Here is a 24,978-nt window from a genome sequence, read left to right as displayed (position 1 = left end):
CACACACTCAATAAAATATTATTTTAATGGCAATTATACCTTAAAGTAAAATGATCATAATAAACATCAAAATATACCATTAATATTATATTCAAATTTTCTCTATATATATCTTTTTTATTTAAGAAAATCTCAGTGCACATTTTTAGTAAAAAAAAACTAAACCCTAATAAATCCATTGATAATGGTGATGATCAGCCGCAATTCAATCTCTCTACTTCAACCCCAAGTCCTTCTGTGTCTAGAGATCGATTCAATTCAAGCAGGAGCTTCATTTATGACAAGCTCAATGGCAATGGTTTGGCTTGCCCTGATCTTGGTTGGATCAATGATCTTTTGATATAAATTATGATAATGGTGATGATGAAAAATTGAAGCAGAGGATGAAGATTGTCTGTATATACAGTCATATATACACCATCCATATATATTTGATCAAGCGTGTATATGAAAGATAATCTAACAATGGCAATTGATCGAAATACCCGTGAGGGTGTTTATCACGTGAGAATGTCGATTATCCGAAAGTTAGAAAATGGTAAACTTCTGGTTCATAAATATAAATAGGTGTCAATTATTCCAAACAAACTGTCACTTATTTATATACAAATAAGTGACCTTTGGGAATAGGTATAACATTTGAATTTGTTTCATACCACAATAGTCACCATGGTTCACTCAGAGTTGTGTCTATTGATGTTTGAATTCAAACCATTAACTAACTAACAGATAGTTTCAATATTCTTGCGGGAAGGTTTTTTACAATTCAAGAGAGAGAAAATTGACTGAAGTGAGTCACACCACATTATGGTGTGGTCACTCTTTATTCCACCATCTCCCACTTGAACACACCATAATAAGATGATAAACCTGAGTTGAGCATTTTTAACCTTGGTACCAAAATTTTGCCTCATGCCAACTTTCATCTATGAAATTACCTCATAGATCGACGTCTGATTGTGACTTAGCCATACGTGCGCACGTTTTTGCCACCAATCTGACCGCACCTGTACGAATGTGTTCTCCCATTGACAACACATTCCAGATGACTTTAATTCACTATATAGCAAGTGAACGGCATCAATTTTCAGTGATGGGTTCATAGTCCATACCCAATCACCATTGACGACTTCAGCCGTACACATTTTTCATGTGTCGACTTGCACTGAAATTATTGTTAAGTGCTTCCTTTAAGTCCCATTCCTAAAGGTTTTCCTTAACACACCTTATCAATGACTTTTTGCTGATCAAGCAGACAATATCATCTAGTTTGCACATTGCATATTATGGACTTTACATCTTATGCTAACTATGATATTCGTACCTTGTCAGTTCCTCTATCTTGTTACCTGACCAAACACATGTTTCCATGCAAGATAGAGTTGCAAAACATCGGTTATCTAGGCGTCCCCAGAGTCATCCGACTATGCTCTTATATAAGTAGCTAAATCACCTAGCTAGGTATTTTTCAATCCCATATTAGCTATATGTTCTCTGAATTTTTCCAAAGACAACCCTTTGGTCATAGGGTTAGCCACCATCTCTTCTGAGGGTATATAGTTGACTTTAATTTCACCTCTCTCCACTATGTCCTAAATATAGTGGTAACTAACATCAATATGTTTTCCCTTAGAGCTATTTGCTCCACTTTTAATTAATGAGATGGCAGACTGATTGTCACAAAACATACTGACCGGTCTGACAGGTATACCTAATTGTAAACAGTCAACAAATCGTTTTATCCAAACCGCATTATTAACAGCTGTGCTGCAAGCTATGTATTCAGCTTCCATAGTATACCTTGCAACACAACTCTGTTTCTTACTTAACCAGGAAACTGTTGTTCCACCAAACAAGAATACATGACCGCTAGTAGATTTTCTATCATCTACATCTCCTGCAAAATCCGCGTCAGTGTATCCTTTTATGTCTAGATCACACAAACCAAAACATAATTTCAAATTTTTAGTGCCTTTTAAATATTTGAATATTCTTTTAACTGCTTGCCAATGTTCCTTACTTGGATTGGATTGAAACCGACTTACCAATCCGACTGCATGACAGACGTCAGGTCTTATGCTTGTCATAACATACATTAGGCTACCTACTGCCTGGGCATATGGGACATTTCTCATTTTCTCAATGTCAGACTTAGTTTGAGGACTCATACTTTTACTAAGACTTTGTCCCTTGCAAACAAGCGTACTTAAAGAATTACAGTTATCCATATTAAATCTCTTGAGCACCTTGTCTAGATATTTCTCTTGATCTAGATATAATAATTTTGAATTTCTATCTCTTGAAATTCTAATTCCTAGAACATAGGTTGCAAGACCCACGTCTTTCATTTCAAATCTAGATGCCAAGAAATTTTTGGTTTTTATAATCATATTTGGACAATTTCCTGCTAACAATATGTCATCCACGTATAAAGACAATATTGCCAACTTGTTATCATTTTTCCAGATATAAACACAGTGATCTAATGGACTTACAACATAGCCCATTTCTAAAATGGCTTGGTGGAATTTCAAGTACCATTGTCTTGAAGATTGCTTAAGTCCATACAGAGATTTCTTCAACTTGTAGACTTTATCCTCGTTGCCTTAGTTCTGGAAACCATCAGGTTGCATCATATAAATTTCCTCCTTTAATTCTCTATTGAGAAAAGCTATTTTAACATCTAATTGATGCAATTCCAAATCCATCATGGCTATTACCGCCATTAGAATCCTTATTGAGGCAAATTTTGTAACAGGAGAATATGTATCTACGAAGTCTATTCCAGGTTGTTGAGTGAATCCCTTGGCTACTAACCTGGCCTTGTATTTCTCCAAAGTTCCATCTATTTTGAATTTCTTTCTAAGAACCCATTTGCAACCAATGGCTTTTCTTCCATTCGGAAGATTTGTTAATTCCCAAACATCATTTTTCTTGATCGAGTCAAGTTCTTCATTCATTGCCTCAAGCCATTGTGTAGCATCATTGCTACTCATTGCTTCTTTATAATGAGTAGGATCATTTACTAAGTTATTAAGTTCTTCAACTTGAAAAACATAATGATCTTTCAAAAACGTAGATGGACGTCTTGCTCTCTTACTCCCACTTATCTCAGGATTCGAAGCAGGTAAAACAACGTCATGTAGTTTGTGTTTGCTCCCACTATTAGATGGTTCAGGAAGAATATGTGGACTGTGTGATAAAGAAGGAAGAGAAGAATCCTGAGAGACTTCAGAGAGCAATTCAATTTGTTCAATAGGAGTAACAAGATCAGTGGATTCAAGAAAAATAGCATCACTACTTTCTATTAATCCACGTTCGGGATGATAAAAACGATAACCACTCCCATTTTCGACATAACCAATAAACTTGCATTCCCAAGTTTTGTTTCCCAATTTATCCCTTAAAGGTTTGGGAATAAGCACATGTGCCTTATATCCCCAAACTTTGAGATTTTGAACATTAGGTTTAGTTCCATGCCAGCATTCGTAAGGAGTTAGAGGTTTGGCTTTTGTTTCGACTCTATTTAAGATGTACGCAGCGGTGGACAAGGCTTTCCCCCAAAAATGAATAAGAAGATCAGCATGAGCCATCATAGACCTTGTCATTTCCATGAAAGTATGATTTCGTCTTTCTGCGACCCCATTTTGTTGTGGTCTGTATGGCATTGTAAACAAATGTTTTATGCCATTGTCCTTGCAAAAAGAATCCATAGCTTCATACTCGCCACCTCTATCATTATTCAAGTGTTTAATGGACCAACCAAGTTACTTTTCTACCTCTAATTTATATTCCTTGAACTTGTCAATGGCTTCTGATTTGTGTTTAAGAAGGTAGATATGTCCATATCTTGAATAATCATCAGTGAAAGTAATAAAGTATTCCATGCGTCGATGAGTTTTAGTTCTTAAAGGACCACAAATGTCCGAATGAATTATTTCAAGTAATTTCAATGATTTCTAATGTTTAAAAAATGGCTTGCTAGTCATTTTACCTTTGATACATGGTTCACATATATCAAAATCATCGGAACATACTTTAGGCAAGAAGCCACTTTTAAACATTCGAGACATTTTATTTTTATTAATGTGACCTAACCTTAAATGCCATAAATAAGAACTATTACTAGTAGAAACATGCAAATAATTAGAAATACATACTTTATTATCAATAGGAAGAGAGTACATGTCATTCACTCTTACACCTTTCACTAATACACTTCATTTCTTAATCAATACTGTGTTAAACCTAAAATTAATCTCAAAACCTTTTTGAGTTAACACTGGAACTGAAATTAAATTTCGCCGAATGTTGGGTACATAAAGCACATCATGAAGCACAATAGAAGTTCCATCAATAGAGAATTGACAATTGCCTATGCCCAAAACATCACTATAGGAGTTGTTGCCCATGTAGATTTTATGTTCACCAACTTTCTTCTCAGTAAAATCCACGAACATGTCTTTATTTTGCACAATATGTCTAGTTGCAGCAAAATCAATCCACCATGAATTTGATGCAGGTTCAAGCACCATTGCTTCAGAAATTGTCATGGCAACAGGGTTATTATCTTTTTTCTGCTTCTTTTGAGGGCAATTGGCTTTGATATGACCTTTTTGACCGCACTTGTAACATAGACCTATCTGATGCTTGTGATGTTGCTGCTTTTGCCATTCTTGCAGTTTCTTCCATCCTTTCTGAAATCCTTTTTTTCATTTTTTCTTGAAAAAAGTAGTCTTTTTTTTGTTGAATGGTGTGTGGGTATTATTCTGTGGTTGTGGTGAAGATTGTGCCATCAACAAGTTAGAAGACAATCCTTCTTTACGCCTGCGCTTCATTATTTCTTCTTTCAAAACTAAGAGTACAGGCAATGTTACCATTGAAATCTCTCGTCCGCTATGATTTAGAGATGTGATAACATGATCCCAAGACAATGGAAGACTATTAAGTATGGTTGTAACTTGCATCTTGTCCGACAAAGAATGACCAGCGTTGGATAATTCTTTAGCAATTAATTCCATTTGATTAACATGATCTCCAACACTATCATTATCACTCATACGAGTGTTATTATATTTGTCCAAGAGCAATTGAATTTGAGTATCCGATCGAACTCCATACTTACTTTCTAGTGCTTCCATTAGTTGTCTTGTAGTTTCATATTCTTCAAAGAGCGGAATAATGTTATCTTTCAGATTATGTAACATAGTTGCCTTGGCCATTGTATCATCTTCTATCCATTTATTTTGAAACCAATTAGAATCATCATCTGGTTTAGAAGTGGATAAAGTATGCAATGTTTTCTCATGTGTAAAAAGATAAAAAATGTGGCGTTTCCATGCTCGAAAATTATTTCCATTAAGCATCTCGATTCTTGAAGAATCCATTGTATTTTTAATAGCCATATTAAAAACAAAATGTGTTACTATGAAAATTCAAATGTGAATATGAAACTTTCAAATGTGAATATTACAATATTAAACTAAAAATAAAAATAAGCAAAATTAAAGACAACAACAGGTCTTAATAAGGATAAGCCTTGTAGTTGTTGAATCGGCCCCAATGATGAAAATGATGTGAAGGAATGGAACGGTACTGTTGCCTTGTAGTTATAGACTCAATACTTTGCTTATGAGTATTGTAATAATAGTTACGAGCCCAAGGAACACAATGGTGCCTTTTAAACAATGTTTCTTTGGATGTTTTCCTTGAAAACACCCTTGGATAACCTCTTCCTCGAATTTTGTTTTCAGAAAATTTAGTACAACGATCCACGGAAAAATTCTTAGAAGAATTTTGGAAATTTTGGCTTTTGAATGACTGAAAACGGCCTTGAAATAAGCGAGAACGAGCCAAAAAATCGATTGGACCAGACTGCTGCCAGTCTAAGTACTATGCTGGACCGATTTGGACCGGCTGAGACCGAACCTGTGTAAACCGCTGGTCAACGCGCGGATCAAGGCATGGGTCAGCACGCGGGTCGTGCCGAACAAACGGATGCGGGTCCGGGCGCGGTGCGCTGGGTCGACGCGCAGATCTGGGTGCACGCTGGGCTGCAGCATTGGGCTACTGGGCTGGGTGATCCTTGAGGCCTTGGGCTGCTGGGCTCCTTCTGACTGACTTGGGCCGATTCCTGGATTGGCCCAAAAAATGTCTTTTTAATTTTGCAGCCCAAAGGAATTGATTTTCTTGCAGTTACTCTTATTTTTGGGCCTTTTCTTTTAATTTTTGAATGTAGCCCAATGAAATTTATATTCAACTCAGACGCTGCAACGGTTCCAAAGGTATTATTCCAGTCGTCTTCTTCGGCAACTGGAGTCAGAGACCACAGACTGAAATTCGAATTTTGAAGATCAAATCTTTGTCGTTTTTCATAACGAATTTCACCGTTGTGATCAAAATTCTAAGAAGAACAAGATGGTGCCAATTTGGAGACACAATTTGAACCGAAAAATATTTTATAAAATTGTTTCCAACGATACAATTCGGACTCACTTTCGGCAAGGTTTGAAACAATGGCACCACCAACAGTTATTTTCTTTGGATAGTTTTATGAAAATACAATACGTTGGTGATGATTAAATAAACAAACGGAATTCACCAAAGCCGAAGATTGATGATCGATTATACTCTGAATTTTCGGTAAAAACTTTTCAGAAAATTTTCGTTCTTCCGGACTGTAATTCAACATTTGCGATTATGTGTACAAACTTGCTTTGATACCATTGAAAGATAATCTAACAATGACAATTGATCGAAATACCCGTGAGGGTGTTTATCACGCGAGAATGTTGATTATCCGAAAGTTATAAAATGGTAAACTTCTGGTTCATAAATATATATATGTGTCAATTATTCCAAACCTGCTGTCACTTATTTATATACAAATGAGTGACCTTTGGGAATAGGTATAACATTTGAATTTGTTTCATACCACAATAGTCACCATGGTTCACTCAGAGTTGTGTTTATTGATGTTTGAATTCAAACCATTAACTAACTATCAGATAGTTTCAATATTCTTGCAGGAAGGTTTTTAACAATTCAAGAGAGAGAAGATTGAGTGAAGTGAGTCACACCACATTATGGTGTGGTCACTCTTTATTCCATTAGTGTATATATATATATATATGATTTTACTCATATTTTCGTTGCAAGTCTATTCATTTTATCTATAAGTGTTAAATTCAAGAGTGTGATTTTGATGTGTTTTTTAAAGTAAGAGAGATTGTTTTTGATGTATTGAATTGTAAACAGCAAATGAAATTATGATTCCCTTACTTTTAACAGTGCAATGGAGGGTCTTCAATGTAGTTGTCAAAATGTTGAGTCATCAATGAAGATAGATGTCAATGGGCCTTTAATGGAGTTGCCAATGGGTTTTTATTGTTTCTTCGTTCTTCATTGTTTCTTCCCGGGTCATTTTGATACATGAGATCTATGGAAGGAGGAAACCAAAATGTGTAAAGGTGGGTGGAATGATAGTTTAGGTGGCATGTAAAAAGATATGAATTAGGGTACAATTAGAATATCAAGGGTGTAAAATAAGAAGAATAATGAATAACCAAATTAATAAATGTGTACACTGAGAAATGATATTTTATCTTATTAATTATTTTAACATATTATGTCTTTTTGTAAATTTTAACCAAAAAAAAAATCAATTTTTGACATAGTTAAATTTTCAAAAACTTTTTTTTTACTTAAATTTTAATATATTTTGTAGAAGATGATGGACTGAAAATTATTATTATTATTATTATTTACCTAGATTCGTTAAAGGAAGTTTTTTTTGAATAAGTTAGATATTTTAAAAAAGATTTAATGGAAATTTTAAGGGAGCTTTTTCCATAAATCCATCTTTAATTACTTATGTTCCATCCAATCCATATTCTTTTTTACTATTCTATTAGGTCCTATTTGAGATAAGAAGATCAAAATACCCTTTTCATCTACTTATGTTCTATTTAGTTCATATTATTTTCTTATGTTTCAATAAGTCCTATGGGTGACATAATTACCAAAATACCCCTGATGTGAATGTTCACACCGTCAATGTGAATGTTTATATCGTCAATGTGTAGGGGCCCGACCCATGTACAATGTGAATATTCACATTGACATGTTAACATTCACATTGATAGGAGTGTAAAATTAGCCTGCGGCCTGTGGGCGGCCCGGGGCGAGCCCGGTCTGGCCCGTGACAATGTGAATATTCACATTGACATATTAACATTCACATTGATACGATTGTAAAATTGGCCGCTCGGCTTGTAGGCGGCCCGAAGCCCGCCCATTGCCGGGGCGGGCTCGGCCCGTTGATAATGTGAATATTCACATTGACATGTTAACATTTACATTGATAAGAGTGTAAAATTGACTCGCGTCCCATGGGCGGCCCGAAGCCCGTGGGCGGCCCGGGGCGAGCCCGGCCCGTGACAATGTGAATATTCACATTGACATATTAACATTCACATTGATAGGAGTGTAAAATTGGCCCGTGTAGACGTCCCCGAACGCACCGGGAGGGCGAGTCCCCCCCCCCCCGTTCTGTTCATATTGGGCTCACTACAGTTCAGGACTCTCAAATTGTCACGGTTCTAAATCTGAACCAAAGAGTCTAAATCTGGCAAATCGTTTTGAGAAAACAGATTTTGAAAGAAGTGCCAAACATGGACTACTTTGCCAGATACAGAGTCGCCACCTAAATGTTTTATTTTGGGGAAATTTAGAAAACCCTGACTCGTTTGCCTAAGGCCACGTGTCCGTCATCACCAAAGTTGCCTCGGCTCGGGAACTTGGGTACGATTGGGGAAGGTCACTTCGTGAGCACCCCCGCTCGCCCGATCAAAGATCGGCCTCTACTAACCATGATATCTATTTTTGAAAACATTATGTGTTCTTATTCCAGTTATTAGCCTAGATTTACTCTGTGATGCGCACAGCATATAAGTATAGACTGGGTCGCCTGAATTGGAACAAAACATTTCATGTTTGTTTATTTGAAAATGGTTTGATGGTGCTACCCGCAAGTAGGCTAAGACGTGAATTTGCCACCCTCGGGTGGGCTTAGAAAAAAACATGATTTTGCCACTATCTAGTGGGCTTAAAACTCACAGTCAACGAATTGTTCCAATCCAAATAACCCAACCTTCACCCACAGGCATTCAGGCAGTTATATCAGATAAGCAATTAGCATCATGGTAAGCATGCTATCATGGCAGTCACTCACACGCATGCAAGGATGCTAAAGCATAAAACTTACCGAGTACTCCAAGCCAAAACAGAAGCTAATTAGAAATCCATGCATGATCCTAACTATACAGAAATGCCTAATGCAACACATGCAAAAATGTAACTATAGCAGGCTCTGCTATTCTAGACATGGCATATGAAATGCTACAACTAACATGTATTCAACTTGGAATTGAAAATACAATACAGTTAGTATGATGCGCCGAGCCCGGTGTATGCAAGACAGATGAATGAATGCAAACATGCTATCATACTGTATGCTAATTAAAACATGCCCTAATCTAATCATCATAAGCGGGTAAATAAAAGGGAGAAAGACGTGGGGTTGGAAGACATACATCACACATACGCACACTTATTACAACATTGCCCTCGTGCAGAGGGTCCGAATAAATAATATACAGTCCCAAATGAATGATTACAGTCCAAATATGTACAAAACCCTAATTAATTAACAAATTAAATTAAGAAAGCAATAAATTGGCATGCAAGCCAGGGACTGCCTCAAATCTGCTCCGGATGATGAATGATGCATGCTCGGGTTGCCTTGTGCGGAGAATCCCTCGCGATGCCCCGGTTTGCCTCTGTTTGCAATTGTTCTTGGAATGCGTGTCAAGCTCCGGAAGGCTGTTGATTTCTGATTTGCTGCAACAGAGAGCAACAAAGGGGCATGGCAAAGTGTTTTCACATATGTATGCATGACTACTCTTCAGGGAGTGTAGTCCTCGATCCTCGTGCCACCAATCACGCATCTCGATGCATGATGGCCGAGGAGTCAATTTGCACGACTCAATATGAAATGAATGCACATATGGACACAACAAGGCCTAGACTCCATCATGGATAATCCAGAGTGTCGGTGACTGGGAATTGAGACACATTCCGTCACTCGGAGTACGAAACGTCCCTCGTTTCCCGTGCTCGGGCTAACTCCTATCCCAAACACAATCCAATATGCATGACATGCATGAATGCAACTAATATACAACCTAGCATGCACAATGCTATGAAATGGCATACACGATGCACGAGGTAACATGGCATACACAATGAGCTAACATATAACCTAGCATACACAATGCTATGAAATGAAATGGCATACACAATGCACAATGGACTTACACCAACATGAGTGGACCTCAGCCACACTCACATCAGTAGTCATGAGATGAAAATAAAACACTCGAAATGCGTGCACACATGCACGCAAATCGAGGACCAAGCCTAAGGCATCAAATGCCACTCTACCCAAAGCATGGCAAGGCATAGAACAAGATATGCAAACATGCAAATTTCAGCACTGAAATGTGATGCAAAATGGTCCCGAAACATGGAAACATGGCATCCGATGCATGGAATGAACCCTGAAATTCGATACTAGGCACATGGAATGACTTATAGCTATACAAAGCATGCATTATTTGATCATGAAGCATGAATACAGATGCAAGAAAGTCCCAAAACATGCATATTTCCAGTTTATAACAAGTCTAAAAAATGAACGCAAATAGGGCTAATCTATCATGCAAAAATGGTCTTAAAAGAGAGATTAAACACAAAGGGACAGAATCTGGCCCCAAATGGAAAATAGCCCTGCAACAAAGTTGAAGAGGGGCTCAAAAAAAGGCACTCTACAGTTTACATCAAGCCACGAAAATAATCACAAATAAGGCCAAACTATCATGCAAGAAAAGGCCTAAAAGATGGGTAAAGAGACAAGTGGTAGCTGCTGTTCTTAAACAGAGGAGAGCCCTCAGAAAATTTTAATAGGGACTCAAAACAAGATATTTCACAGTTTATGGAAACGTCTAAAACAGCTCACAAATAAGCCTAAAATACTATGCAAAAATTGGCCTAAAAGAGAGATAAAGAGGCAAGTGATAGCAGGAGATCTCAAACAGAGGAGATCCCTTCAACAATGTTGAAGAGAGGCTCAAAAAAAGTTATTTTACAGTTTATGATCAAGTCCAAAACAACTCACAAATAATCCTAAAATACTATGCAAAAATTGGCCTAAAAGAGAGATAAAGAGGCAAGTGATAGCAGGAGACCTCAAACAGTAGGAGGTCCTTGATCAAACATGAAAAGGGGCTTAAAATATGACTATTTACAGTTTGGGTCGGAGCCCAAAAAAGCTAGAAAGTATGGCTTAGATAGCATGCAAAACAAGGCAAGAAAGAGGGAAAATGGGACTCACCCTTGTAGAACCAAACTTCAACAACTTTTGGGCCAAGTTTGAGAGCTCTTCACCTCTGGAAAGAAGCCTCAAGTTTCTGGAATGGAAGATGGAGGCCTTGTGCTATGAGGTGTAGGGTAAATGGTGTAGAACTTAAGGGGTTTTGGTGCTTGGAGGAGAGAGAGAGAGAGAGATTGAATACAAGAGCTCCAAACAAGTTTTTGTAACCTTTTAAAATGCAGCTGGGGGTGCTGGTTATATAGGCAAAGGAATGGAGGAAAGGGGGGGAAAATCAAATTCAAATTTTCTCCCCAAAAGACCCCCCTTCGGATACAGGATATGGGGGGAAACAGAGGGTGCAGCTGTAAGGAACCAGGTGAGAGGGTCATGGCCGGCCAGGTTCAGAAGGTTCAGGGGGCCAGCCGGCCACCCCCCATGGCCTTCCGACCAAGGGTCAAAAGGGTCAATGACAATTGCTGGTCGGCCACCTCAAAAAAGTGGCCTCCCATGTGTGCACAACACAACTATGTGGTCAAAACCCAGAAAATGTGAACCAGGAGAGAGAAAAGCCAACTTTTTAGAGGGGTTCAAAAGGGTCAAGCACAATTACTGGTCGGCCACCAAATATTGGTGGCCTCCCAGGTGTGTACAACACAAATATGGGGTTTAGGGTTCAATAAAGTGGCCCCGGGGTGGTCAACATTGGCTTTCAAGTGAGGAAAACGGGCGTCGGAGAGCGATGAAGAAATAAAGCTGGCTTTTCAGAACAATTACTGGCCTCCCACCCTCCTACAAGCTTTCTAACAATGAAAATAAGGTCTCCACCAAAAATGAACCAAAACGGATGCAAAACGGAGGTTCGGGGACCGAAACGCGTGGCCTGGGGCCCCGAAAATGGGCTGTTAAGCACCGGAGGTGGCATTCGACCATGAAGTTGGTCTCTCGGGCCACAGTGTCCCCCAAAAGGGATTAAATAAGGTGTGTGCCAAAAACCGGAGCAAACGGAGGTGGTTAGACGGTCCCGAACCGAGGCACACGACCGTCGACTCCGAAAAATTGAAAACCGGGCTCCAAACGGGAAAAATAGCCTACGACCACGAAACGTAGCCTACGGCCATTGAGAGGTGGTCTACGAGACCTCTCCCTCCCTTCGGGAAGAGAAAATAGAGAAAATAGAGCCTGGTTCGCAAACCGAGGCAAGGCACGAAAGAGTCCAGAAGTTTAGAGGCAAGGCTTGCAGCCGGGACTCTGAAACTTATGAGCGAGCATAATATGCAATATCACCGAGCGCTCAATCAGTGACGTCTGAGTCTTAAGGTCGGTCAAAAATGGGGTGTCTACAGTTGCCCCTCTTTGACAGAACTCGGAAGTCATAAGTGACGGGAGTGAATGTTAAAGCCCAGAGACGACCCATTTTTGACAAGGCCGAAGACTTAGACAAACAGGCAAGACAAACAGAGATGTGCCCGCAGGCAGGGGCAAAATGCAACCGACAATACAAGAAGCCGAAGGTATCTCAATGATTATGCAAATGCAGCAAGCTGTAATGAAGCACATATTCACAATAGATGTAACAGTTTTAAGCAAGAATGCAAAGCAACAACTACATTTCATGCAGTTAAGAATACGGAGAATTGTTCAATTCTCTCCATGTCTCACACGGAGAAGATACAATACCTGCGTGGTTCGTCTGGTCGTACCAGCCTCAAATGAACCGTACATACAATATCGTGCTTGCAAACGAAAGAAACTCGACAAGCACAACATAATTAGCAACACATGTTCAAAGCGATATTGAATGTAGACAATCGCGGCGTCGATAGAAAAGTGCATCGCAATGCGAGGAGTAACGCGCATGACAACGCGGGTTAAGCACGAGGATTTGACAACACCTGTGAAACGTACACAATAGTATGAGTGGTGTGCATGAGAATGCGAGTGACGTGCATAACAATGTAGAATAAATGTGAATTCGAATGCGAATGCGAATTTGTCGCAAAACGACGAGCAAAGAAATGCGAGTTTTCGATGAGGGTGACTCAATCGCGACCTCCGGTTTACCTCTCGGAGGGGTCGCAACATGTTCAAAAAGGATACATCTCACTTTTGACGAGTAACGATGAAAACGCATCGAAAGTTGGGGTTGAAGTTCCGGTAGAGTGATTTCGCGATGGAAAATGCACTTCTCTTGTACTTTTTCAAGTCCCGGGGACTCCAATCCTTCCCAAAATTTGCAGAGAGCTTGGTGGGCACTTGGGGAACACCACCGACCAAGTCTCGCCCCAGGGACAGGCCACCGACCATCATTTTGCAAAGGGGGTGGTCGGCCTGCCACAAAAGGTGGTCGGCCGACCCCCTAGCCCAAATCCAGGGCAGTTCGGTCATTTTGCTCTCATTTCTTTAAATACACTCTGCCAAAGCCTCATTCCTCACAACTTCAGCTCCGAAAACACCTTCTCTACCTTCCTAGACCATTTTCCCCTTCAGATCTGAGCTCTATACGCATTTTCTAACGCCCTACACAAGTTATTTTCGCGAAATCTTTCAGTTTTCATCACTTTGGATCGATTAAATTTTGATTTCGGTGTTTCTTTCCTCATTTTCACCACTTGAGGTAAGTTTGTCTCAACATTTGGAAGATTTCCTCGGGGGTTGACTTTTGTTGACTTTTTTATTTCCCGAGAGTTGACTTTTGTTGACTTTTTTCCAATTTTGGCTCATTTTGGTCATTTGTGCTCCTTTTTGCAGATTTTCTGAAATGGCCGGTCATTTTCCTCACAGTGGGGGTCCTCCGGGCGCCGAGGATGATCCCGATATTATAGGTTTGCCTCCGAGGGTTCAACCCTTCATACCCGAGAGGTACGTCCCTCGAGCACATATCCTTCCGCGAGCTATTTTTCATCACTTCACTGATTTTGATGATCAAGCGCCTGGGGATCTGCTTTTGCGAGAGCTGGAGTCTCACCTCTCTCATGAGGCACGAGAGGTATTTACTTCGCCTTTTTTACATTTCTGCAACGTATTCCGCATTTTTGTACATTTCATGCCTCTTGCTATGCATATCTGCTCTTTTTAGCACGTAGCTTGTTCTGATGCTTAGCCCATGATACAGTATTCTGTTTGCGTTTTGAACGCTTGAATTTCTGATCACGTAGCCCATAACCTGATGGTGAACACACAGCACACATATATGTTGACAGTTGAACACACTGCCCAAACTCTGAATTTCTGAACACGCGGCCCAAGTTGAAGGTGAGCACACAGCACACACTTATTGAGAGTAGAACACACAGCCCAAACTCTGAATTTCTGAACACGCAGTCCAAGTTGAAGGTGAGCACACAACACACTTGTTGAGAGTAGAACACACAGCCCAAACTCTGAATTTCTGAACACGCAGCCCGAGTTGAAGGTGAGCACACAGCACACACTTGTTGAGAGTAGAACACACAGCCCAAGTTGAAGGTGAGCGCACAGCACACACTTGTTGAGAGTAGAACACACAGCCCAAACTCTGAATTTCTGAACACGCAGCCCGAGTTGAAGGTGAGCACACAGTACACACTTGTTGAGAGTAGAACACACAGCCCAAACTCTGAATTTCTAAACACGCAGCCCAAGTTGAAGGTGAGCACACAGCACACACTTGTTGAGAGTAGAACACACAGCCCAAACTCTGAATTTTTGAACACGCAGCCCGAGTTGAAGGTGAGCACACAGCACACACTTGTTGAGAGTAGAACACACAGCCCAAACTCTGAATTTCTGAACACGCAGCCCGAGTTGAAGGTGAGCACACAGCACACACTTGTTGAGAGTAGAACACACAGCCCAAACTCTGAATTTCTGAACACGTAGCCCAAGTTGAAGGTGAGCACACAGCACACACTTGTTGAGAGTAGAACACACAGCCCAAACTCTGAATTTCTGAACACGCAGCCCATTGTTGAGGTGAACACATAGCCCACACTTGAATTCTGATTTGATTTTGCATATAGCTTATACATTTCATTTGCACGCAGCTTATATATCTTATTTGCACGTAGCTTGTTTATTTCATTCTGAAACTGAATATATGTATTCACCGTAAATGCAGGTGTCCTCCCGTGTTACACGGGGATACGACTCCATTGTTGCGAGAGATTGGTACGCGGAGCTCCCAGAGGCCGTCCGCGATTGGGTTGACCTAGCAGGATTCGGGCCCTTTTGTGCCGGGATATCTCGTTATCCAGCTAGCAGGACGTTGATGGGCGCCCTGGTGGAGAGGTGGTGGGACACCACCAACTCCTTTCATTTCTCATCTGCCGGGGATATGACCATGACCTCTTTTGACTTTGTCGTATTGACCGGCCTTGACGTGGGAGGCTGGGCGATCCCATATGACGAGGACATGGGCCAGTGGGAGGCCGCTTGGATCTACTTACTGGGAGCTCGTCCACTGGTCGACCGATCCTCGGGCCGAGTCCGGTACACTTGGTTTTCTTCATATTTTAGGCATACTGAGCCCGAGACTCTGGAGGAGATTACACAGTACGCCCGCAGGTTTCTGATGTTCCTCTTCGGGACCACTCTGTTCTCCGACAGGGGGAACACCGTTGGGCTAGATCTGCTGGGTGCCCTGGCAGACCTCACACAGGTTAGTTGGTATGATTGGGGTGGCGCCAGCTTGGCTACCCTCTATTGCTATATGAGCGCGACCTCCCGCGGACGGGAGAACATAGTTGGCGGCTACTGGAGAGCCTGGGAGGTACCTTCTGCCCTCTTGATTTACATTTCTGCTTTTCAATGTATGTATATTGCACACACGGCACACTTTATACTCTGTCCTGACATCCTGCACTCAGCATTCTGTATTCTGATGGCTTTTGCTCCGTTTTTCGCAGTTATGGGTTTTCGCATATTTTCCCATACTAGCGCCAGAGCTGGAGGTGGAGGCGTCCCTTATGACCCCTTACTTGCTTGTTTTCGAGGGCCAGTGCCAGTCGCGGCCTCGGGAGACTCTTCTCTACCTACGGCAGTACTTCGACACGGTGCGGCCGTCAGAGGTAATCCAAAACTCCCAATTCCCAATGTTTTCATCTTTGGTTTATTCCGTACATCTACGATTTCTGATCAGCCTATGCATTGGTTACCCGCAGATTACCTGGCAGCCCTGGTTGCCTTTGGGTGGGGACCTTCGATTTCAGTTTGCCGGAGGATGGGCCTCTTCCCAGTATAGGGTCTTGTTTCGAGGGGCCCGTTGGTAGGGCCTGGTTCCTGGGCAAACGTTTCCTTCGTCAGACTATGGGCTTTCCTGAGCCGAGTGTTCCCTCAGCACCTCCGGACGGTATGCGGCTCACTGATAGGCTTACTCCCCAAGGTGTCATTGACGCTAGGCTGGGCACTGATGCACTGCTGTATATAGAGGACGGGGAGTACGCGACCTACCGTCACACCTACTTGATGCCTCCGTTGACAGGTGTCTGTACTCCCTCGAGGAGGTCTACTGACATGCCGTCTTTGAGTCGAGCTCAGGCTGCAAGCGCCCCTTCTACTAGCAGGGCTGGCACATCGAGAGGAGGGGTTAGACTGGTCCCCCCGATTCCTCTGACTCATCATCATGCCGGATGGCCAGACATGCCGACCGAGTTGACAGGATGGCGATACGGAACCTCCTACCCGATTCCGATAGAGCCTTCCATGCCTGATCATCGATATGTCATTGATCCCGACTCACCGCCGGTATGCCCCACTGCTTTTCATTTATCATTCAAATACTTAGACATTCCTTTATTTATTGATGATTTGAGCTTGTATCTGCAGCCACCTAGAGAGTACATGGAGGGGGTGATCGGATTGGTGGCCTCACTCGAGGGCATGGTCTTGCGGAGAGAGGCGCAGCTGTCCATCATGGGTTTCCAGGTACTCTTTAGTTTTCTCACATTTATCGTACTTCTGACGACATGTTGACCTTGAACATTTTACTACTTTGATTAATTGTATGTGTAGAGCACATCTGGCACACCACATTCATATACTGTGTCCGCATGCACCCTCATTTCATGTAGTTTGCTTGCATCTGTATCTGATACACACATTTTGAGCCGATGTATTCAAATTGCACTTTTTATTTTCAGATGCCTCCAGTATATCAGCCACAGACCGGGCCATCTCGACCTTCTCAGGGAGCCGGGCCATCTCGGCCTTCTCGCGGGGCTGGGAGAGGGGAGTCATCCCGTAGACGTAGGGCACATATCGTAGAGGAGGAGCCTGATGAAGACGAGGAGGAGGAGGAGGCTACAAATCGTCAGTCAAAGACCTCTGCTGACAGAGAGGGGGGTTCTGACCCTGGTTCCGGGAGTGGAGAGGAGGCTGAGGAGGATCCTGAGGATGACAGTTCCGACTCAGATGGTGCCGGTGGTGCAGAGCCTGTTCCGCAGAAGAAGACGAAGAGGGCCTCTTATTCCTGCTCTTGAGAGCATTGGTGCAGCTGTTTCCTGCTTTATTTATCTTTTTTACTAGTAGTTGTAGCACATTGTACATTATTAGGTAGTTTTATTTTCTGCAAAACTTGTACCTTTGCTGTAAAATGTTGTAACAAAGGAAGCATGATGGAATGAAACAGCTTTTTTGAAAAAGTGTTGTACTTTATGTTCTCGGCATCGCATCGCATCATTTTGCAAATAATGAGATTGAACGGTAAATATGCATTGTGTATTTGCCAAGTCAGGTAGCGAACCGACACGACAAACTAAACAACCTAATCTTACTGAGAAACAACAAAAACCTCAGCAAGTTTACAACTCGATAAGCAAAACACAACAAAATTGATAAACAAAGAGTAACAACTCAAATGCACAAGACTCAGCAACTCGATTAAACGAGACTCGGTAAACGAAACAGCTCGACCAACAAAACAACAACTCGATAAGCAAAATAACAACTCGATAAGCAAGATTTAACAACAACTCTATAAACAAAGTGTATTTCAGACGATTTGGGCGACGAAACGCATCCGAAACAGAGAGAAATTGAGGCTTTTGACACTCCCGATGCATGGAAATGCTAGGAACTTTCTTCTGGAGAGTAAACAGGGCCAAATATGCAGATTGCAGCATGGCCAACCACTTTTGGGAGCTGGCCGACCAGCTTTTTGCATTTGAGGGGGGGAGAGGTGGCCGGCCTGCTAGAAAAGGTGGCCGGTCGGCCACTTAGCCCAGCCACCACCAAATTTTCGACACGTGTCCCCCCAAACAGTGTCTTATCCCCTTTAAAAGTCCTAGCTCCGTGGCTCATTCATTTCATCTCAGTTTTGCACCAAAATGGAAGCTTTTCTCGTCAAAAATCTCACAGCTTGGATTGCTTCTTTAGATGGCTCAGAAAAGTTGAACTTCCGGGGCTTTGGCTTGAATGCACTATTCACGTTGAGCCGTACTCCGCTACACCTTCCCTTCCTTCATGCCGCGGCAAGGTTTTGGAACCCGGTAACACATGTCTTTAGCTTCGGCGGGCAAGAGGTATGTCCCACTTTTGAAGATTTTCAAGCTTTGATGGAATCCGAAAGTTGTGAAGAGATCTTGCCTCAGTTTCGCTTTGGTCACGCCCAAGCTTTAGGGCGGATGTGTGGACTCACCACGCATGACGCTCGGTCTCTGACCTGTAATGGGAAACTGGACATCCTCGGATTGATTTATCGCTTTTCTTACGCCGGTGACCGTGGCGACCATCATTGGCTAGGTTTCCGACAACATGCCCTTTGCTTGTGTATGCTATCTCACTTTCTGCTTGCGTCGGGCTTTGGTGGATCTAGCATTCGCCTGATTGAAGTTGCTCAAGGCTTGAATGATGGAAAGAGTTGTAATGTGATGAAACTGGCTAAGACGCTGATGGGCTTGGATGCTTTCCATCGCCGGGAGACGACCAGATTTGCGGGGAGTCCACTACTGCTGTAGGTAATGTTTCCCACCCAATCTCACATATGTAATGCTCACATCACTCGGCCCTCAGGCTCGGTTTTTCTCACAAAACCCTTGTCTTACCTTTCTCTCATTGTACATCTCTCTATTCTTTATTCTCTCATTTTTCATCTCTCCCCAGGTGTGGTTGATGGATAAATTGCAGGTTGTGGACTCTTGCCCAGCCTACTCAGCTCGTGGCTACTTCTTTCGACAACGCCTAGTCGATGCCTTTGATGAGGAATGGTGGTTCGACTGGATGTGCAATTTGTCTGCAGATCGCATCGCTTGGCGCTGTCCTTGGCTTAATCTCCCGGCAATGAGCTATAGCATGTTCCGGCAAACCGGGATCTAGTTGGTTGGTCTGACTCACTGTGTATTCTACTTTCCGTTCCGGTTTCAACGCCAGTTTGGTCATGATCAGACTTGTCCGTCATAGGGGATAGAGTATCCGACTGCCTTCCCAGTTTGAGGTGCACAGCTTGCCCGATATGCCACAGCATGGAGGACGAGAGAACTCCTGGCCCCCGCTCCCACTTTCAGTTATACTTTGTCTGACGAGTGCTTGGATTGGCTCAATGAAGAGGCACAGATTGGGCTCAGCTTGGTATCAGAAGCTTCGACCAGCTCTGGGAGGGGGCGCAGGGACACCTGACTTGACTATGCCCCGGATTTATTGCTTTATTAGTACTTTCAAGTTTTCTTTATGAATGTGATAAAAAAGCAACTTCGATTGTATGCAAGAGCAGGAGAACTCTATTTTGAAATCAATGAAATTGAAGGTTGTGGTACTGAAAATTTTCCGCTTTGGTCCAAAAATGGTCTTAGTTGTAGAAAGATTAATTGAACAAAGTCAACTTTTATTAAAACTTTTCAAAACCATTTTCGATATGGATCAGAGCTGGACACGCCTGAGATCTGTCACTAAGATGCATAACCTTGGATCCCTGCAACTGGAAAGTTGCCCCTAGTCTGAAGAGTGCTGTGGCACTGCATGGCAATGGAAAGTTGCCCCTAGTCTGAATAGCACTGCACCGGAGATTCAAATGGAAGCTTATAGACAAAGATGACTGAGATGATCAAATGGACAAAGTTGATCGGGGAAAAGTTTATGGCTGAACTTCAGGATGAAGTTGCCTACGTATCCCGAAGATGGGAATCAAGCCTTATGTAGTTCAGGTTTAGGTTCACTCGAGTATTTTCACTCTCCTTTTACGCTCTAACTTTTGCCAAGGCCGCCCTTTGCGGGTTTTCAACCTTGCGAGCTCAGTTTTTATGTTTTCCAATTTTTTTTATGCTCTAACTTTTGCCTAGGTCGCCCTTTCGAGTTTTCGGCCTAGCGAGCCTCTCGGGGGTAATATTTCTTCAACTTGTCCATGTTGATCGGTTGGGAGAACTCTAGGCCATCTAGATCCATTAGAACCACAGCTCCACCTGACCAGATAGCTTTAATGATGTAAGGACCAGTCCAATTGGGTCTGAACTTGCCCCTTGGGTCGTGGATAGGAGCTCGGTTGTCCTTGAGCACCAAATCTCCTTCCTTTAGATTCCTGGACTTAACTTTCTTGTTGAAAGCCCGGGCAATTCTGCGCTGATAGCCTTGAACATGGTACAGTGCTTTCAGTCTTCTCTCATCAAAGAGCATGAGTTCCTCAAACCTGCTCTACTGCCAATCTGCTTCAGCTATTTGACACTCAGCCAATACTCGCAATGACGGAACCTCAATCTCGATAGGTAGAACGGCCTCTATCCCATAAACCAATGAATACGGAGTCGCTCCGGTAGAAGTTCTAATTGAAGTCCGGTAGCCCCACAGAGCAAATGGCAGCTTATCTGGCCAATCCCGGTAGGTTTCCACAATCTTCTGCAGTATGTGTTTGATATTCTTGTTGGTGGCCTCGACCGCTTCGTTGGTTTGCGGCCGGTATGTGGATGACTTATGGAAAGCCACGTTGTATTTTTCCAACAAGTCAATCACTTCATTCTTAAAGTGGGAACCATTATCCGAAATGACCTCGTTTGGGACCCCGTAGCGGCAGATGATGTTGTTTCTGATAAACTTTGCAACGTGCGATGCCTTCAACACGGCATATGATTGGGCCTCGACCCACTTTGTAAAGTAATATATCGCGACTAGGATGAACTCATGCCCATTCGACCCCTTCGGAGTGACAGCCCTGATCACATCAATTCCCCAAACTGAAAATGGCCATGGTGAAGTCATGTTGTACAGCTTCGACGGCGGGACGTTCATGCGGTTTCCATGGATCTGACACTTGTGGCATCGCCGAACAAAACCGATACAATCCTCCTCCATGGTGGACCAGTAGTAACCCTGTCAGAGGATCTTCCGTGTTAGCATTACTCCGTTCATATGTGCACTACATTCTCCTCCATTGATGGCCTCCATCAGGCGCTTTGATTCCTCGACTTTAACATACAACTTATGCATTCCCAGATGACCTCTCTTATACAGCTTACCCCCACAGATGATGAACTAAATGGCCATTCTTCTGATCGCCCTTTTATCCTTGGCATTTACCCCTGGCGGGTATGCTTCCTTCTCCAAGAAATTCCAAATGTCATAATACCAGGGGTTTTCGTCCTGAACCTCATCTATAGCAGCGATTGACTCATAGGCTGGCGCAAATTTCTGGTCAATGATGACTGGACGCATCCGGATTCCGAACGGGATGTCTATCATGGAAGATAGAGTTGCTAAAAAATCTGCGAACCTGTTGTTCTCTTGGAAGATGAGCAAAGTTTAGCTTCTCAAACCTGGGAATTAACAAGTCCAAGGTCTGGTGATACATCATCATCTTTTCTTCTTTGACTTTCCAGTCTCCTTTTGCTTGAGACACAACAAGGTTTGAATCCCCGATGACGTCCAACCGTCTTGCTCCTAGTTCCAGGGCCGCTTCTAGACCAGCAATGCATGCCTCATATTCTGCTTTGTTGTTCGAGACTTTGAACCGGAGTTTGAAGGCTAGAGGTATACGGGAATTGTCGGGTGCTATCAGCAACACTCCTATCCCATACCCGTACTAATTTGACGCTCCGTCAAAGTACATCGTCCAATACTCATCGTCGATGTGCAAAATGGCTTCATCTGGGAATGAGTATTCAACTGCTTCACCTCCTTCCACTGGATGATCGGCTAAGAACTCTGCCACTGCTCTTCCCTTGACTGACTTGTGTGTTACATATTTCAGGTCGAATTCGGAGAGCAACAACAACCAACGAGCTAGCCTACCCGCAAGTGCCGGTTTCTCAAAAAGATATTTGATGGGATCGAGTCGTGAAACCAACATTACGGAGTGAGCTAACAGGTAGTGCCACAGCTTCCTGGTAGCCCATACCAAAGCAAAGCAAGCCTTCTCCAACGGCGTATAGCGAGTCTCATACTCTAGCATCTTCTTGCTCAGATAGTAGATGGCTCTCTCCACTTTGTCCTCTGATTCTTGCGCGAGCATACAGCCCATTGTGGTCTCGGTCACTGAAAGGTATAATATCAACGATTTCCCCGGCTCTGGCGGTGACAACACAGGCGGGTTCTGTAAATATTCCTTGATCTGTTCAAAAGCAGCTTGGCATCGGCCGTCCCATTAGAATTTCTTGCCTTTCTTCAGGAGACCAAAAAGTGGTTCACAAGTCAAGGTTAATTTTGAGATAAACCGTCTTATGAATTGCACTTTACCCAGAAAGCCTCGCACCTCCTTTTCAATCCTTGGTGGTGGCATTTCTAAGATGGCCTTGATTTTTGAAGGGTCGACCTCGATGCCCTTTTGTGTAATCAGAAATCCCAGTATTTTTCCCGCTGTAACACCGAACGTACACTTTTGAGGATTTAGCCGCAACCGAAATTCTCTGATCCTTTGAAAGAACGTTTGCAAGGCGGTGTAGTGGCCCTCTTTTTCTTTGGACTTGACAATCATGTCATCCACGTACACCTCAACCTCTTTGTGGATCATATCATGCAATATTGTAGTCGCGGCCCGTTGATATGTAGCTCCAGCATTCTTTAACCCAAACGGCATCACTTTGTAGCAGTAAGTCCCCCACGGGGTGGTAAAAGCAGTCTTTTCCGTGTCTTCTGGTGCCATCACTATCTGATTGTAACCTGAGAAGCCATCCATGAACGAAAGCAAAGCATGCCCCGCTGTGAAGTCCACCAACTCGTCAATATGCGGCAAGGGAAAGTCATCCTTCGGACTAGCTCTGTTCAAATCCCTGAAATCCACGCACACTCGGATCTTGCCATCCTTCTTCGGCACTGGGACGATGTTGGCCAACCAAGTCGGGTATTCGGACACCAGCAGGAAGCCTGCGTCGATTTGCTTGGTGACCTCTTCCTTAATCTTGAGAGCCCAGTCGGGGCGGATCCTCCTGAGTTTCTGCTTAACAGGTCGAGCCTAGGGGTCAAGAGGGATCCGGTGCTGTACAATCTCAGGATTGATTCCAGGCATGTCTTCGTAGGACCATGCGAAAACATCTTTGAAATCCTTTAATAAAGCGACTAAGTGTAACAAGCCCGCGGGGGACCTCGCTACAGCTCGGACTCGACTTTTGCAGTCACGGTTCTAAATCTGAACCAAAGAGTCCAAATCCGGCAAATCGTTTTAGGAAAACTGATTTTTGAAAGAAGTGCCAAACATGGACTGCTTTGCCAGATACAGAGTCGCCACCTAAATATTTTATTTTGGGAAATTTAGGAAACCCTGACTCGGTGCCAAAAGGCCACGTGTCCGTCATCACCAAAGTTGCCTCGGCTCGGGAACTTGGGTACGATTGGGGAAGGTCACTTCGTGAGCACCCCCGCTCGCCCGGTCATAGACCGGCCTCTACTAACCATGATATCAATTTTTGAAAACATTGTGAGTTCTTATTCCGGTTATTAGCCTAGGTTACTATGTGATGCTCACAGCATATAAGTATAGACCGGGTCGCCCGAATTGGAACAAAACATTTTATGTTTGTTTTTTTGAAAATGGTTTGCTACCCGCAGGTAGGTTTGAAACATTTTGATGATTCATTCCAATTCAGATAACCCAACCTTCACCCACAGGCATTCAGGCAGATATATCAGATAAGCACATAGCCTCATGGTAAGCATGCTATCATGACATTCACTCACACGCATGCAAGGATGCTAAAGCATAAAACTCACCGAGTACTCCAAGCCAAAATAGAAACTATATTAGAAATCATGCATGATCCTAAGTGTACAGAAATGCCTAATGCAACACATGCAAAATGCAACTATAGTAGGCTCGGCTATTCTAAGATGGCATACGAAATGCTACAACTAACATGTATTCAACTTGGAATTGAAAGTACAATGCAGTTAATATGATGCGCCGAGCCCGATGCATGCAATACAGATGAATGATGCAAACATGCTGTCATACTGTATGCTAATTGAAATATGCCTTAATCTAACCATCAAAAGCGGATAAATAAAAGGGAGAAAGACGTGGGGTTGGAAGACATACAACACACACACGCACACTTATTACAGTTGTGCCCTCACTCGGAGGGTCCGAATAAATAATACAGTCCAAATATTACAGTCCCCAAATAAAAGAATATTACAGTCCAAAATATTACAGAATT

Source organism: Camellia sinensis, unplaced genomic scaffold (assembly GCF_055761805.1).
Source record: "Camellia sinensis isolate YWXY unplaced genomic scaffold, ASM5576180v1 Unanchor13, whole genome shotgun sequence".
Classification (NCBI taxonomy): Eukaryota; Viridiplantae; Streptophyta; class Magnoliopsida; order Ericales; family Theaceae; genus Camellia; species Camellia sinensis.
Note: the sequence above shows the minus strand (reverse complement) of the source record.